The following is a 14,619-nucleotide window of genomic DNA, read 5'->3' as shown; positions in this document are numbered from 1 at the left end:
ACCAGGCAAAGCGCAATAGAGTAGATAGGGATTGCTTCAAAAAAAGTCAAAAATTTTTCTAAGTCCCAAAAAACGCTGGCGTTTTTCTATATTATGGGTGATAGGCTCAAAAAGATCGAAAATTTCTTTAGGGCTCCCCTCCTTCCCCCCTACATTTCCTGACTCATGGCAACTTACCTATACAGTGGGCACATGTGTAGGGCAAAATAAAAATTTTATTTGATGTTTTGAAGGTTTTCTAGGCATTTGTAGTGCTGATACGTATTCCTCCATTGAAATTTGAATTTGGTGCCGTATGCAAATTAACCTTCGCTAGTGTAACTTCGCTTCACTTAGCGAATCAACGCTAGCGCAACTTTGCAACCTTACGCTACCCCTGTGCGCAACTTCGGATTTTAGTGAATTTGCGGAGCGCTGGCGAAACTACGCCTGGGGAAGTGCGGCGAAGCACGGCGAAGTTTCGCCTGGCGCAACTACGAATCTTAGTGAATTTGCCCCATTGAGTTTCTTCTTAGCTCTCTATACAGGTATGGGATCTGCTGTCCAGAAACATTTTATACAGAAATCTCCTAAGTTCCTAACAGGCAGTTCCTAACAAGCAATGCGCCTTGGTCGACAGGGTCCCACAAGGTTTTTTGCTGTTGTCCCACCAGCCCGGTTTCATCCTGGCCAAATTACGGAAAAATCCGTTATCTGAAAAACCCCAGGTCCAGAGCACTCTGGATAACAGGTCCCATACCCTATGACAAGTGCAGTCATATGATCTGCAAATAAGCATCTCTTGCATCACATACAGCAGCTCAGTGGCTACAAGAGGGAGATAAATGGCCTGAACTGTGGGAGTTCACTATACCTGGAAACCAGAGAGAACCATATCTATCCGAGAAAGAGAAGCTTCTTACTTTTGAAGTAAGCATTTCAAAGAAAGAATGTTTTTTCCAGCCTACTATAAAATGGTGTATAAAAAGATTTTGACATGTCTGTGAACCCAGCTCAAATGGATTGATAATTCACTTATCCAAACTGTTTATATTGCTTCCTAATATTGAGAAAACAGAATGATTCCCAAGACTCAAGCACTTAAAATAATTTAATATTGTGATCCTTTGGTTGATAACATGTTTTAATTGTCAGTGTTATGCATTTGGTAATATTTTAGCCAGAACTGTTATTTCCCATTGGATGCCATGCTAGCCATAGAACTAAATAGAATAGTGTTATGACATGTTTATCTGCAGACTGCTTGCCATAAAACTAGCATAAAGAGTGATGGTTTGAATACCAGAGGTGGGGGAGAGCACAGCTACAGCAGCAGTTCACACACGTTTCATCTTAAACAAACAGTAACATCAAAAAATGAAAGTGTTTTAAAATAATAAAAACATAATGCATTGCTGCCCTGCACTGTTAAAACTGATCGGTGGGCTTCAGAAACACTACAATAATTCATATAAACAAGCTGTTGTGCAGCAATGGCAGTAATTGGAAAAGGCTATATGGCACAGGTTAAATATTGGATAACAGATAACACCATTATGTTCTACAGAGCTTATCTGCTATTTGCTGTCTGCCTCCATTGTTACACAACATCTTACTCAGCTTCTATAATAAGCAAACCTTATTTTCTGCTTGATGATTTGTGATGACCCCTAAACTTAGGTTTCTTAATAGCTGCCCAGAGCACACTGAGCATTTGCATGCCACTGACACTCCTAACAAAATTAAAGATAGAGAGCTCATTTGTTGAAATTTGAAAGCCTGGATCTTTTACTGTTATAGAGATGCTGAACCTACAGACTGGAGAAGTAAATTCAGCATATATAGCATTGATGGCCATATTTATTTTTAGGGTTTAGTTGATTGAATCACCTTAAAGGGATACTGTCATGGGAATTTTTTTTTTTAATGAATCAGTTAATAGTGCTGCTCCAGCAGAACTCTGCACTGAAATCCATTTCTCAAAAGAGCAAACAGATTTTTTTATATTCAATTTTGAAATCTGACATTAGGCTAGACATATTGTCAATTTCCCAGCTGACCCAAGTCATGTGACTTGTGCTCTGATAAACTTCAATCAGTCTTTATTGCTGTACTGCAAGTTGGAGTGATATCACCCCCCCCCAGCAGCCAAACAAAAGAACAATGGGAAGGTAACCAGATAACAGCTCCCTAACACAAGATAACAGCTGCCTGGTAAGGGTAAGGCCACACTAAGCGATAGCGCGGCGATTTGACTCGCCGCGACTATTCGCCGCGACTTTTAATCCTCAATCGCTAGCGAAACTTTGGCGCTGGCGTCTATGGGAAATCGCGCAAAATCGCCAGCGTAAAAACACACGCGGCGATCTTTTTTCTATTGTCGCTCGAAATCGCCTAGCGAGGCGATTTCGAGCGACAATAGAAAAAAGATCGCCGCGTGTGTTTTTACGCAGCGATTCCCCATAGACGCCAGCGCCAAAGCTTCGCCAGCGATTGAGGATTAAAAGTCGCGGCGAATAGTCGCGGCGAGTCAAATCGCCGCGCTATCGCTTAGTGTGGCCTTACCCTTAATCTAAGAACAACACTCAATAGTAAAAACCCGTGTCCCACTGAGACTTCAGTTACATTGAGAAGGAAAAACAGCAGCCTGCCAGAAAGCATTTCTCTCCTAAAGTGCAGGAACAAGTCACAGGACCAGGGGTAGCTGGGAAACTGACAAAATGACAAAACTGGTGCGTTTTGAAAAAAACATGTTTTCCGATGACAGGATCCCTTAAACACTTTCCAGACAGATAATACAATTGAGATGCATCCAACAAAATATCCGCTGGCAGCACAGGTAGACATATCCACGGGAGGCGGTAGGATTAATATCAATAAGTGGCTTTATTTAAACATACATAGTGGTACATAAAGAGTGGGAGTATGAAGAACTAACACGTTTCGTGCCCCAAACACTGGGCACTTCCTCAGAGTGTAGTATAATTTTGAGCTGTGGAGTGTTAGAGCAGCAGTACTGAGCTCTTAACACCTTACCAAATTGGTAATCTACAAAATTGTCTCTACAAAATTGTTTCTAAACTGATTCCTATGAGTTAGTTTGATTTAAATGGCTTAATATGAAATCAAATCTTTTGGCATAAACATATTTTGACTTTTTTAATCAACTTAAGCTTTAGGAATCCAGTTTAGATATAATCCAAATATCTACGGTATCCCAATAAATGATTTGGAATAGCCAGTGCTCCATCCAATATCAAATATTTTGGATTCTGGATATTGGGTTTCCAATAATAGTTCCCATATCTTTACAGCATTTTGACTCCCTGGAAAACTCCATCTTGCTTTGGTCCACTCTTTACAGTCATGGCTACACCAAGAGACTGATTGTTACAGATTGATACACTTATAGGTACACTCTTACAGTGATATAAAATCATTCTGCCTTTCATTTGGCACATAACATAAATAATCCATTAGAACAGAATGTAGCACACCTCATTATTGAAAAGTCCCTTAAGACCTTGAAATTGTTTTGCAGAGCTATTATGTTATTGCTTTGTTTATTTATGTGCCTGTGTGTGTGCAAACTAAATGAGTGTCTGCTTCTTGTGTGAAACACATCATAATGCAATTATATCCATTCCGACTACATAGAAGGGATGAAGAACAATTTATAATCAAGTTATTCTTTAAGTGTCTAACTCCGACCACTATAGTAACAAGGCTTGTTGCTTTCACACTACACATTTTCTGTAGTAGTTAAGCAACAGAAATATCAGAGCTTCTTTGACCATCTCTTGAGTAAAAGTAAATATGGAAATGGAATAGGGAGAAAAATGATGTAAGTTTTGGTCTGCTTCTCCACAGGTTGCTTTTTTAATGAATGTGTTTTTGCAGAGATAATCTCTGCAGGAATGGCTTGATCATCCCCCGCTATTCCATTTTACCAGTGTTGTGTCACTTTAAAGGGGAAAAATACAGCTTTTATATTAAATACCCACTGCTAAAAATTTAACCTAAATAAGATGGGTACTTTGTATTACTATTTCCAAGCCTGTTGCCCCATCAGCTAAAGGTTCATTAGGTTAACAATAGCTGAAAAGACATAAGTTACAGCTTTGCTTTATATCAATAAATGTGCACTATGGGACCAAACTGGACATGTATTGGTGTTGCACCCCTGCGAATGGATGAAACAATGTTCTTAGCAAATCATATCAGCCCATCTGAGCTTTGTCGACCAGGACTCTATTGGGATTAGGCCCAGACTGGCAATATGTGGGTTCCAATATGAGGGGCTGCTGTATGGTTCCATAGAAAGTTACCATATAGTGGGTGGGTAGGGGCTATTTGGACCTCTGTGTTCTTGGAATGACAGGGCCTATTTTGACTCCCAGTCCAGATCTGATTGGGATCCACTCCCTAATAGCATACAATATAAACACCAACAGGAACAAAAGCAGCTGCTAATTAAATAATGTTGGTTACTACTGAGACAGTGATACATCTGTCCTATCATTCAAAGGGTAATTTAATTCAAACAAACACTAGAGGAAAAGCCTAACTGGTGTGGTCACTGATACCATCATGCTTTATAAACAAATTCCTAGGAGCTATAGAAAAGTCCAGGATTGAATGGTAGTTATACTCATATCATGGTAAGAAGAGATATATTCCATAGCTATATTTCATACCGGTGCATGTATTATTGTATTCTGAAAGAGAGTCTGTATTAGTTTATTTACATAAACAAAGACGAATGGAGCTGCCATATTGCTCTGTAGAGTTGAAAAGAAATAACTTTCATATCTTTTGATGACTGGTACTTGGGATAATATTTATTGCTTTCTGTAGGAATTCAAAGTAGTGATGAGCTAAACTTTCCTATTTTGCTTTTCTGGAAAATTTGCAAAACAGCAAGAATTTGTGAAATGGTGAAATTTTTTTGACATGTTGAGGTCAATGGGAGTTTTTTCATGGCGACTTTTTTGCTCAAATACATTGGGGTCTATGGGTGATAAAAATGTTGTGGCTAATTTTTTCTCCGATGGCAAAATGAGGAATCTTGCCAGTAATTCAAACCTGCCAAAAAAAATTCACTCATCTCTTATTAGAACTTGATTTTGCCAGTTAGGAAATAGCTTACAATTATACATGTATATCCTTTACATGTTAGAGATGCCTGTCCAAAATCAAGAACATGTAACCTGAAGGCCTGTATACAATTCAATGGCATAACGCCCCTTGATACCCCATCCACATTTTTACAGTTATTGATTTTGCTGTTTAGTATAAATTACCTTGATAACATTGATGCTGAGCGCTACATCAACAGTTCCTTCCAGGACATTTATTTAATGGCAAAACACATTTTAGAGCTTGTTACATTGTTCCTTTTGAGTCAGCAGAACTCCTATGCATCTCCAACCCCACTCTTGCTGAATACTCCTCCCTGGCCACAATCCCAGATTTATGTCTAGCTTAATGATATCCCACATAAAAGCTTGGCTGGGGCTTTAACGATGAAGTAAATTGTCACCTATGTTGGTAAGAGAGCTACATGTGCAGTCAAGCATGCTGCTTGTGTTTTGTTGTCTGCTTCTTCATTAGGCAGTACTCAAATGTTTTAATTCCCTTCACATTGAAAAATGAAACATTATTATAACTTCAAGGCACCAATACATTTCCATAACAAGGAATAGTTATCATTTATCAAAACAAAGCATGCAAATGTTGGAATGAAACCATCAGTAAATCAGGATACCACAATTTATCGTTCTCAGAATAACTGTAATGCACTGAAATATGATTTAATAAGATGAAGCTAAATAGCATGAAGGAAACCTAATTGTCATGTCACTAAAATGTGATGCATGCCGGGACCTCTTAGGAAGAAGATCCTGCAACTGCTGAGAAGCCCAGATGGTATTGGGGATACTGTCTGATGAGCAGATTCAGTAAGTTTATGAAAAAAAAATCTTCTACTTAATGTTTAGTGGGCCCTAAAATGTGTGGGGCCCAGTAACTTCAAGTTATGCTGTTGTTATGATTAAATAAAAATATTTACTATATATACTACAGTGGCTCTATACTGGAATGTATAGCTAAAAATGAAATATAAAAAGGGGGCTTTCTAAATTTCTATAAAATTGCAAAACAAATATAATTATGTGGACAATTGTGATATGATCAGTCTTTAAAGGTTGTTAATTGTGCTACTTGTCATAATCAAGCAAATCAACATATTCAACTCTTATTCTTCATGTCTGTTTTCCAGTTTTTGTCCACTGTGATCACCTTAAATTTATCTTTTTAGATACTTCAGTATTTCATGTTTTGTCCTATTGGATTTGTCCCCATGTTCCTGATTTGTCTTTTTCATTGTCCATCAAGAAATGTTGTTGCCCTTTTAGTTCAAAATTATATTTAACAATGGAAACCCTTTTGATTTTTCGCCACATTTTGCAAAAAAAAGACGCTTATAAACTACAATGGGTGAAAAAATTGTTGAGCAAAAAAATTTGCCACAGATTGAAAAAAATTCTCTCATAGACTTCAATGCATTTGTCAAATCTTTTGCCGTTTGTGAATTTTTGCGAAACATGTCAGATTCAACCATCAATATTGCCAAGTTGTAGAATTAGTTTTAATAGGTCGGCACCTTCAGCTAAAACCCTATAGTGAACTCATTCTACACTCAGTGATGCTAATCAATACCAAGATTCTTATAGCTTATAAAGTCTTTCTGAGGGTCGTTTGTGAAGTTAACCACCCCTTTTCCCAGTTTTTTACTACCTTCTGTTTTTCCACTCATCTTCTCTCTTCACACCCTTTATCAGTATGTTAATTAACAATCAACTCCTTCAGCTCCTTCTCTGGGACTGATAATCAATTAAAGGGCATGTAAAGGCAAAAAAAATAAAATCCCATTTTTACTTTCTTTAATGAAAAATAAACCTATCGCCAATATACATTAATTAAAAAATGTGTACTGTTTATATAAGAAACCTGACTGTATGCAGTGAAATTCTCCCTTCATATACTGCTGTGGATAGGAATTGTCAGACGGTCCCTAACTGCTCTGCAGGGAAACAATCATACTTAACAGCAGGGGGAGCCCTTGCCTTACTTCCCAGCCATGCAGAACTCAAGCAGCTTTGTTTGTTTCCCTGTAGAGCAGTTGGCAGCTGTGTAGAGATCTGTATTGGATTTTATTTTTGGCTTTACATTCCCTTTACTCCAGATGCAGGGACAAAGATCATGGAGCCAGATTTAAACAGATAAACTGGGATTCTATTTGGAGGATTATTTTGCTGCAGCCACTGGTTCTGCAGACTTGGAGAAAGTTTGTATTAAACAATACAAAAACTATAAAATCCACATTAGATTACATGACAACACAAGACCCAGTGCAGTCTGCCTATTCTTATTAATCAGTCTTGCTGTACCGGCTTCTGGGAGATATTATTTGACTTGTGTTGTTTTGATAATTTATGATGATCCCTAAGCAGCCCAGACCACACTAAACATGTGCACAGTCTTGGTCTTGCAAACATGCTTAACAAAATTACAAGACCAAATTACATGACAACACAAGACCCAGTGCAGTCTGCCTATTCTGATTAATCAGTCTTGCTGTACAGGCTTCTGGCAGATATTATTATCCCTAAGCAGCCCAGACCACTCTGAACATGTGCACAGTCTTGGTCTTGCAAACATGCTTAACAAAATTACAAGATGGTGATCCCCTGTGGCCAACTTTGAAAGCATAAATTATTTACATAGTTAAATTGGGATGAAAAAAGACAAAGTCCATCAAGTTCAACCCCTCCAAATGAAAACCCAGCATCCATACACACACCATCCCTACACTCACATAAATGATATATACCCATATCTATATAAAACTATAGAGTTTGGTATCACAATATCCTTTGATATTATGTCTGTCCAAGAAATCATCCAAGCCACTCTTAAAGGCATTAACTGAATCAGCCATCACAACATCACCCAGCAGTGCATTCCACAACCTCACTGTCCTCACTGTGAAGAACCAGCTACGTTGCTTCAAATGAAAGTTCTTTTCTTCTAGTCTGAAGGGGTGGCCTTTGGTACGGTGATCCACTTTATGGGTAAAAAGATCCCCTGCTATTTTTCTATAATGTCCTCTAATGTACTTATAAAGTATGATAATGTCCCCTTTTTTCCAGAGAAAACAACGCTAACCTTGACAGTCTACCCTCATAATTTAAGTCTTCCATCCCTCTAACCAGTTTAGTTGCACGTCTCTGCACTCTCTCCAGCTCATTTATATCCCTCTTAAGGACTGGAGTCCAAAACTGCACTGCATACTCCAGATGAGGCCTTACCAGGGTCCAATAAAGAGGCATAATTATGTTTTGATCTCTTGAGTTAATGCCCTTTTTTATGCAAGACTTTATTTGCTTTTGTAGCCACAGACTGACACTGCCCAGAATTAGACAAATTGTTATTTACAAAAACCCCAAGTCCTTCTAATTTAAGAGAACTCTCAACACACTGTAATTTAGTGTATAACTTGCATTTATATTATTTTTACCAGAGTGCATAACCTTGCATTTATCAACATTGAACCTCATTTTCCAGTTTGCTGCCCAGTTTCCCAACTTAGACAAATCACTCTGCAAAGTGGTATAATGCATGGAATTTGTTTTGCACAATTTAGTATCATCTGCAAAAACAGAAACAGTACTTTCAATGCCCACCTCCAGGTCATTAATAAATAAGTTGAAAAACAAGGGACCTAGTACAGAGCCCTGTGGTACTCCACTAACAACACTGGTCCAATTAGAAAATGTTAAATTAACTACCACTCTTTGTAGTCTTTTAACTCTTTCTATCTTTTAACCAGTTCTCTATCCAGGTACAAATACTATGTTCCAGGCCAACATGTCCAGTATCTTATCCTTTATTAACACTTCGAAAAGCTTTCCTACCACTTACATCAGACTAACTGGCCTATAGTTTTGAGGCTGAGAATAGCAATTCACCAGTCTCTCTGCACCAAGCCAGACCTCAATGAATCCTGAGCTAAGCTCGCTAAGTACCCAGGGATGAATACCATCTGGCACCAGACCTTTGTTTTTTTTTAAATTTCCTCATGTGTGAACCATGCATCATTAGTTGTATTACTAGAATTGGGATTATTAATAAAGAAACCTTTATTAACTGATTCCTCATTTGTGTAGACAGACGAAAAATATATATATATATTTTTGCTCTCATCAACCAGCTAACCCCCCTCTGATATTAAAGGTCCCACCCCTTCCTGCTTTGTTTTATTAGGCTTGTGGTGCAGTAAGTTCATGTTTATGTTTAGCATACAAAATACAGCATTTATAGCCTTATTCTATTTTAGACTTTACTTCCCCTTTAAGCCAAAACAGATAAGAGACAGGGCTGGGCATATGCCAGTAATCTTTTAATACTGCTGCTGCTAAGGTTTGTTCTATATTAATCTCAGCAGACACAATCATTAAACAGCTGTATAGGTAGTCATGCGCTTTGTTTGCTTTGTTATTGCCAGTTCCGTTAGTAAAGGGTTATTGAATTCTATGCAAACTATTCATTTTAAATCATTGAATGAGTCAGCACCAGTATATATGGACTTTCAACTTGTTTTTGAGTCCAATGCAAAGAGCACACCTCCTTATTTTTATGGCATCGTACATGCATCAACAAATCAAGGGAATGAAGTACACATTTGTACAAAGCAAGTGAATGAGAATGTGAAGGAAACAATGTTACTTGTATCACACAGGAGCTGAAAACCTGCAGCTTGTTGCACATGTTCGGAACAATGCTCTATCTCCAAGGTTCCTTTCTTCCAGGCCTTTCCTTTCATTCCTTTTTATTCAGTGGTATTTCTATAATATCAGAATTCAACACATTTACTGTTTCTCAACTCTCTCCCAGCATGTACTAATGACACGATGCAAGCACTGTCTTTATGAATAGAATATTATGCTACAGCTAAAGGAGCCTTTCACTGAATTATCTGCAGAAATGCAGCAGGGATGCTAACACTAACTGCATTTAGTTCTGTTTCAGAAGCTTTCCTTGCCTCTGGAAATAACAGCCAATTTCATTTTCTTTTTCTATTTCTTTTAACCTTGATTGGATTAAGTTTCCCATTTACAAGTGTTTACCAACAGCACAGCCCATTAAAAAAATATTCACTCTTTTGTTCATTTTAAGTTTAAAAACTATTTTCTCCCGTGGTCCAAATATGATATTTTTATTCTATTATTCCTGCATATACTTTTTTTTTTTCATTTGAACATTTTATTGATTTTCAAAGATAGATAGGTCAAACAGTCATAATACTGAAAGCACAGTACAAATAAGAATAGCACAATGTCACATTGTCTGTCACAAGTGTACATTGGTATGCATTTAGACATCAAGATGTATATGATTTAGTAATGCGCACAATGGTAGAATAATGTGCAGCGGTTTAGCTCGTATGTCAAACCAGTAGGGGAAGAGGGTGGGTTTAGGAGGAAAGAAGAAATAAGGGTAAGGGTACAAGTTTTATATCCCTGCATATACTGTTGCAGAAGAGTGAAAGAGATTTTAGTCATTGAAAATAATAGAACCCATTTTGTATACCGTATATACTTGAGTATAAGCCGACCCGAGTATAAGCCGAGGTACCTAATTTTACCTACGAAAACTTGGAACACTTATTGACTCTAGTATAAGCCTAGACACAACTACAGCCCTGTCTCCCAGCAGCGCACATTCTGCCAAAGTGACCCCCCAGCGATCAACCGGACTTCTTTGCAAAGTTGATGGTGACAGAGAATTGCCAAACGGATTACTGTGTGCATTGTCCCACTGTCCCACTACCATGTGCAGAGGGTGCTGTGTGATATTGCCATCACTGTTAATCTTTTGTATAACCAACAGAGGGCGCTGTGTGATATTGCCATCACTGTTAATCCTTCATATAACCAACAGAGGGCGCTGTGTGATATTGCAGTCACTGTTATTCTTTAATATAACCAACAGAGGGCGCTGTATGATATTGCACTCACTGTTATTCTTTCATATAACCAACAGAGGGTGCTGTGTGATATTGCAGTCACTGTTATTCTTTCATATAACCAACAGAGGGCGCACTGTTATTCTTTCATATAACCAACAGAGGGTGCTGTGTGATATTGCAGTTACTGTTATTCTTTCATATAACCAACAGATGGCGCTGTGTGATATTGCAGTCACTGTTATTCTTTCATATAACCAATAGAGGGCGCACTGTTATTCTTTCATATAACCAACAGAGGGCATTGTGGGATATTGCAGTCTCTCCCCAAGTGAACTGTTGGTATAGGAATGATTAAAAGTGACTGCAATCTCAGCTACTGCCCGCTGACCCGAGTATAAGCCGAGGTAGACTTTTTCAGCACATTTTGGATGCTGAAAAACTCGGTTTATACTCGAGTATATACGGTACTTATTGCCTATCCTATAGAAAAATGTATTGATCTTCAGGGGAGCCCACTTTTTTGGCAGATAATATTGATTTCACTATATTTACCCATAGTGTCCCTACAAAATAATGATACTATGTTGTATATAAACTCTGATCTATCTTTTAGTAAATCAATAGCTCCTTTGAAGAGTTACAGAGAAAAAAATTTCTTAGGATTAGGTATGGTTGTAAAGGGTAAAGCCCTGCACTACAACCCCATTACAACTAAGCAGCAGCTTTAATCATTTATTTACAATAATAAATGTCTGGAGCAGCTGTTTTCAAGCACCCCTTGGAGATCCAGCATTTGTTCATGATCTTCTTTACCTGCTCTAATTCTAGATAACTTCAATATTCCCATTGACAACTCTCCTTCTCCTGCCACCTCCAAACTCCTCTTGCTAACAACTTCATTTAGTTTCTCTCGGTGAACCAACTCTCCTACTCAAATAGAGGGTCATGCTCTTGATCTTATATTCTGCCACTCATGCCAACCGTCAAACCTTACTAACTCTCCCTTCCCCTATCTGACCATCACCTCCTTTCCTTTTAGATAACAGATTCACCTGCACTACCTCAACCCACATGTACAGAAACCTTAGCACATTCGATCCACAACAATTATCAACAGTAGCAGCACATCCAATATCTCATATTAAAACTTTTCCTGTCCATATATGGCAGCTTCTCTCTAGGGATGCACCGAATCCAGGATTCGGTTCGGGGTTCAACAAGGATTCGGCCTTTTTCAGCAGGATTCGTATTCAGCCGAATTCTTCTGTCTGGCCAAACCGAATCCGAATCCTCATTTGCATATGAAAATGAGGGCAGGGGGGAAATCACATGACTTTTTTGTCACAAAACAAGGAAGTAAAAATTTTCCCCTTCCCATCCCTAATTTGCATATGCCCACCACCCTTGGGGCCCACTGGAGCCACAAAAAATCTTATTGTGGGTGGCACAGCTTTGCAACCAAACCTTTAGTTGTAAACTCTTGTGAGTAAGGTCCTCTACCCTATTGTACTCTGTAAACCTTTGTTTGTTATTCACCATTTGTTCCTGAATGTTTCTTTCAGATGCATCTGAGCAGATATCTTGGCGGGTATACTATGATTGTTTCCTTTGTGCTAGTAAAAGCTCTTTAAAGGGATACTAAGAAGAGATAAGAAACATTTAAGGACAGTTATGGTTTTATTTTACAGTGACAGAGTATTACAAACCATTCTATTTCAAAAAAACATACCGGTATTCTTTGGTCTCAGTATGCTTACTTCAGGCTCATCCCGATTGTTGTGCTAAATGTCCCTCATCAGTTTCTTCCATATTTTATTTTAGATTATCAGTATCTGTGATATATTTCAAGTTCCACAAATAAATAACACTACAAGCCACTATGTCTCTGTGATGTGATTGAGGACATATCAAATGTGGCACCCACTCTTTCTTACTAAGAATGTCTGGCTCATTTTCTTTTAAATGGGTCAATTTATATATGTTTCTTATGCTGGCATTTAAAAGTTTTCTTTGGGAGGGTGAAAAAAAATATAGATACACATAATTTATTTTAAAGAGTACATTTTGTCCAGTTGATTTTATTGAACTTGTAACAATAAACTCCTTATTAGTCTTCTAATAACAGGACACTAATGTCTTAACCAATGGTGAAAATGCCATGTGTTTCATTAGATTAAGATTCCCCTTAATACTATATCTATTGTTAAACTGCAAACATAAGAGAGAATTAGGATTCTGTCGTTAGACTGTTTACTGCTTGTGAAAGTCAGGGTTTGATTAATTAATATGCATGATCGTGCCAGGCCACAAATCATGTAAATTGCCGTAAAAATTGTTCAAAATTTTTTCCTCAGTATTTATTTTAATGTTCTAAAATCTTCATCAGAATAGATTTTAAGTGACGTGATATATTTTTTTTGGGTGTAAACTGCCGAAAAACGCAATTGTGGCAAAAATGCCACGTTGGGAAAAAAAACAGTTGTGGGCCAGCAGAAGGTCCAAGGCCACTAGTTATACAGCAAAGGTTTTTACTTTGTGTCACAATATGGCTTTTGTTCCCTTTTCTGATATTGCAAAAATATATTTTATTTATTTTTTGCTTAGAATGTAAGCTCTTTGGACAGGGCCATTTTCACCTTTTGTATGTTATTGGTTGCTTTGTATGTAATTCATGTATATTTTATGTATAAACCCATTTATTGTACAGAACTTGATGAATAATAAGTAATTGTTCTTCTTATTATTATTAAGCCATTTCAATGTGTCTAATTCCTGCTGCATTTATTGCAAGCCTATATGAATGCCACAGAAGAGAAATTCATGTACCTGCCTTGTACAGTGTCTGTTCTGCTTACAAAATGACCCTCCAAAGCAGTTGCAAGGGTTTATGGACATGAGCCTGTCTCCCATTATTACTGGCACAGTAAAGAGCAGGGATTATGCTGTGATTGCTTTGCACTGATGCTTTGGAGAAGACAGACAGAGATATGCCCAATGGGCTGTCACTGTTTACAGCCCAGAAAATCCCTATAGTGATTGATTGTTATGATAAGAATTACATCAATTAGTTTTCTTATATAATCATCTGTTCTGCAACAGCTTAGCCGGGAGGACAGATGGAAATTCACTGCCACCAATGACAGTTACAAAACTTTCAATAGAGCAGTAGGCTCTGACAGTTGTGTATGGAGCAGTGTGTCTACATTTAAAGTGACATGCCTACATGGTTCAATTATTCCAACATTTTCTTTAACACTTTGCTTGCTGGATAACTACAATTCCCAGCTGCCCCCTAGAAGCATTACATTACCAGTTTGGAGGGAGTTATTGCTCCGCAGAGGTGATAAAGGTTTCCCTTCCTTGCCCAACGTACAACTTTTTTCACTTATGCCATATATTCTAAAATTGATCTTTCATTTCTCAGTTTCATTAACGCTACAATTTAACTATTCTGTTTGAACTGATGATAACCTTGTCAGTTTATAATTCCTACATTAAATGTTTTACACGGAAAGGAAAAAAAAACCCCTGTTACTTTCATTACAGACTGTAAATGATAGCCAGTAAAAAAGGATGATGGACTTTGCAGCATTAATGAAGTCTTGTGA

The sequence above is a fragment of the Xenopus laevis genome, chromosome 8S, assembly GCF_017654675.1.
Source record: "Xenopus laevis strain J_2021 chromosome 8S, Xenopus_laevis_v10.1, whole genome shotgun sequence".
In the NCBI taxonomy this organism is placed as follows: Eukaryota; Metazoa; Chordata; class Amphibia; order Anura; family Pipidae; genus Xenopus; species Xenopus laevis.
This window is presented reverse-complemented; position numbering follows the sequence as displayed.